This window comes from Aethalodelphis obliquidens, unplaced genomic scaffold (genome assembly GCF_003676395.1).
Source record: "Aethalodelphis obliquidens isolate GAN/ISIS:26980383/991018 unplaced genomic scaffold, ASM367639v1 scaffold7, whole genome shotgun sequence".
Taxonomy (NCBI): domain Eukaryota; kingdom Metazoa; phylum Chordata; class Mammalia; order Artiodactyla; family Delphinidae; genus Aethalodelphis; species Aethalodelphis obliquidens.
Genome location: NW_020837951.1, coordinates 8,687,672 through 8,691,912, shown reverse-complemented (window position 1 = coordinate 8,691,912; position 4,241 = coordinate 8,687,672). Strand labels below are relative to the sequence as shown.

Here is a 4,241-nt window from a genome sequence, read left to right as displayed (position 1 = left end):
CACCCTCCCCTGCATTGCTGCCATTAGCTCAGTCCCTCCTACGTGAACAGCTACTACTGATTCAGCATCCACTAAGTACAAGCCTTTGAAAACCACTTTATTTCAATTATCTCGTGGCATTCCCATAACAACCATCTGGGACAGGTGCACTACAACCACGTCCACCTTACAGATGAGAAACCGAGGTTCAGAGAGTCTGATTCACTTGCCCAGGGTCTCATGGTCTTTACCATGTTGCCCAATCTTAGAAAGGTGGCGAAAAAAGTTAACTGGCTGGTAACAGTGGACGCACTGAATCTGAAAACAAAGCCAGCCCCATTCTGGGCCAGGGATAGTGGACAGGACCACAGGGATGAGACCAGGAGACAGAGGAGGCACAGGAGCTGCCGAGGAGCAGATCCTCGGGGTGCCCAGCAGAAGAGGATTGATCAGAACAGGGCAGGTACACAGGCAAACCCCAGCTCAGTGTCAGCAGCCGGAAGAAGATTAAGGTCAGGAAGGCAGGTAAAGGTGCCATGAGCCCCTGCTCACCCAGCAGCTGTGAGCATCCTCTGGTTTGATACAGAAGTCAGGTAAGAATTTCAAACTGGTATAAAACTTTGTCATCAGGTAATGTACTGTCTTCTCTCTTTTCCCCTTCCCTGTTTATTTTTTCCATAGCCCTTCTCACCATCTAACATACTATATATCTTGTTAGTTTATACCTCTCTTTCCCTGATAGCATGTACACTCCTGAAGGGTAGGGATTTTTTTTTTTCCCTGTCCACTGCTATATCCCCAGCACCTAGAGCAATGTTTGGCACTTAATTAGCACTCAAAAAATATTTGTTGAATGAATAAATATGCAACAGTCATGTCGCGACAGGGTTTCCCAGGCATTGTGTGCCTCCACTGCCCAGCTGATCTGCCCTGAGTGTGGTGATGTCACCTCCTGCTATCAGGGCTCCATCCTGCAGTCACTGATTCCTGCAGTGTGAACAGTCAGGGAGAGGATGCACGGGGACTCTAGGAGGCAGGATCAAAAACCAGATGCTGAGCACCTTGTTCGTGCTCAGCAAGTCAAAAAAGCAAAGGTCACGGTGGCAGATGTATACACTGACCAAAACTCAATTTACCTCATTAACGTTGATTAAAAGAATGAAAGATGGACTCTCCTCCCTCCTCCACAGTGCCTGGAACCATCCTGAAGCCCCAGGGACTCAGTTCCCAAAGGGCTCCCCTCCATTCTGATTCTGTTGTAAGAAGGAAAAAAAAAGAGGGATTAAAGAGACACCCCCTCTCCAGATCCTCATATTCGAAATCTTTAGTGAAGCCATCAAACAATCAGATGTCGTGACTTTTATTTTTCAACAGCTTTCAACTCAAGAAAGTGCTAAAGTCATGTCTAAGGTCAGTGGAACTATTTGTTGTGGGGAATTTTACTGAGGGGAAAAGTTTCCATCTCCCCGGGCATCTTTTTTAAAGAGTCTTGGTCATCAAAGTCATCCTGCAAAACCCTTGACTTCTGAGGGAAGGCGAGCAATCCTTCTGGTCTCGTGTTTGATGGACAGGATGTTGGCTTTACATTAAACACATGTGGCAGCAAGAATGCTCTTCACGTGCAGCTTGCTCACTTCGTTGAAATCCAAGGCATGCCTGGCAGGTTTGTGCCTGGTTTAGAACACTTAGAGCTTAATCACCTTTTGAAACCAGGCTGCATCTTTGCAGATGTCTTCACTTTACTGACTTTAGTCAGACATCTGCCTGTGAGAAAATGTGATGTGAGTTACAGCAGTCCACCTCAAGACATAGCTTTCAAGAATGCCATTGATTCTGAGATACACTCTGGATTTATTGACTGAGTTTGGGGCAAAAAACACAACCAGATTAAATATACTCATTGATTGTAAAATGTCTTTCCAGGAATGTTTAAATGTGAACAAGAATGTTTATTAAAAGAGGAAATTCGGGAATGTTAGGCTCCATTGTCAGATGGGTAAGAAAGGGTAAAAAAGATTAAGTGATTCACCCAAAGCAACTCTGAAGTCTCCACTATTCTCTTCACCAGAAGACAACACTGCCTACCACGGTTTGTATGAGCGTTAAGTATGAAACTTTGCGATTAATGGCTTTGATGGAAATTAGGAGGTAAATGCACTGGGCCAAAAAGTGTTATGTATCTGTGTACCCTCTCCTGGAGGGTAGCCACCCTTTTTGATGAGGTAGATGTGTTCTCTGCAGGGACTGGGGTGGATTTCCTGAAAACCTTATTTTTCAAATGAGAACACCCTACAAATGTGGAAGATCTTTCTCTTCTTGCCCATCATCCTTGTGAGTCAAAGGAAGCTGCAAGACAGAGGCTGTTCAGGACCAAGAGACAATTTACACAGACGGGGGGACTCGGTCATAAGCCGTGATGCAGGGAAAAGGGGAAGAGAGGTGTGGGTTCAGTCTCTCAGTTCATCCACTCATTTACTCCTACTTTGTTTCCCTTGGCAAATATTCACTGCTGCTCATTTAGTACCAGGTTCTCTGCAGGGTGCAGAGGAAATTAAACAGCCCCTACCCGCAAGGAACACAGACGTAGAAGCAAAAACTGGTTAGCCGTTCCTTATCTATTAATTCAACAAATATTTATTGAGTACCAAACACTGGAGAAACAGCAAGAAAGAAGTCAAACAAGGTCTCATCCTCATGGAGTTTACAGGCTAGTGGTGGGGGACACAGATATTAAACTCGTAATTGTACAGGTCATTAATTAATTGCCATTGTGGCTACTACACAGGAGAAGGAGAGAGTGCCAGCAGTCTATTACAGGGGTGGTGGTGGAGAATCAGCAGGAAACCAGGAGAGAGCAGATCAGGAAGAAAGTGACAGTGAGGAAGGACTCCAGAGGCAACACCTGAGCCCAGTGGGTGCCAGCAGGACTCAGATCAGAGGCAAGCCAGGCCCACCCAGAGGCTGGGCAGGTGAGACAGGAGGACAGGAGAGAGCAAGCTCTCTCTCCAGGAAGTGAGAAAAGGCTTCTCGAAAATGGGTGGAGGCTCTTGAAGCCATCTTTCCTCCCTTGCTTTCTTGCTAACCAAGAATAATTATTGTGTGTGCCGTGCTCTATGATGGTCATATTTACCACTGAGGTCGGTGTCATCACCCTCTATACAGATGACGAGGCCAAAGCTCAGCAGGGCGAGTGCCTGGCCCCACTTCAGATCACAGAGCCCTTGTGRGGCTGAGTTACGGCAGTCCACCTTGTGGGGCTGAGTTACGGCAGTCCACCTTGTGGGGCTGAGTTACGGCAGTCCACCTTGTGGGGCTGAGTGGGGACGGGGACCCGGATCCGCCTCACTGCTTAGCCATAGCACTCTACTGTCCACCCTTGGCTGTGGGAGGGGAGGCCACACATCGCACCCCTCAGCCTAATTGCCCTTTAACAGATGAAGAAGAAAGGCTCCCATCACACAGGCAGTGAGGACCAGAGGAGTCTCCCAGGAAGACTGCTCTTCCCGGACTGGGTGGAACACCTACTCTACTCTGCAGAGCTGGCCAGGTGGAAACCTGACCCACTAGGATGTTCTATAATAGAAGTCATTGGACAGCGTGGGACTGTTTGGAGAGGCTGACTCCCCCTGCTGGCCCCACACTACTCAGGTAGTGAGACATGTGGAAGGGGCACACCAGTGGGTCCTGGTGAGGGGAGCAAGAGTGAGAAAATCCCAGATAATTCACATAATTTTTTTGTTTAAAGGATATTCGTGACTTACGTGTGTCAAGACTCTGACAGATGCCAACAGACAATAAGCTTTGCCAGACTCTGGGGATTTCAAAGTGGACCTGAGCTTTGGCAGAAAGGGTCCCCTTGTGGAAGCCAGAAGAAGGAGAGGCTGGGATCAGATAACCTGGCTATCCTGACTCTCTAAGTGCTCAGGAATCTGGAATAGATGAGAAGTGGAGATTTGGGCCCTATCTGTCCAAGAAAGGGAAGAAGAGGAAAGGAGGGGAAAGGAATTAACTTTTACAAGCACTTCTACACTATCTCAGTTAACACATGACGTGGAGGGGAAGCTGGAAGATGTGTTTAGCCATGTACCTTGGAAGAAGAGAAGGCAGAACACAGATATTGGCTTAACACCAGCCGCCAATGTTGCATACCTCCATTATGGCAAAACCCCTCCTTGACTGGATGAAATATGACTTTTATCATTTCATAAATACCGCTAGGGAAACTGGGTAACTGTGGAATGAGGCCCATACATCACCCTCTA

General features: G+C 47.3%; 1 long non-coding RNA gene across 1 annotated transcript; it reads left to right on the top strand.

The window, feature by feature from the left end:
• LOC113619686 (uncharacterized) lies at positions 1–4,241 on the top strand. The gene is made up of 2 exons (XR_003432496.1): positions 1–3,627; positions 3,725–4,241. It is a non-coding gene; the product is annotated as an uncharacterized LOC113619686 (long non-coding RNA).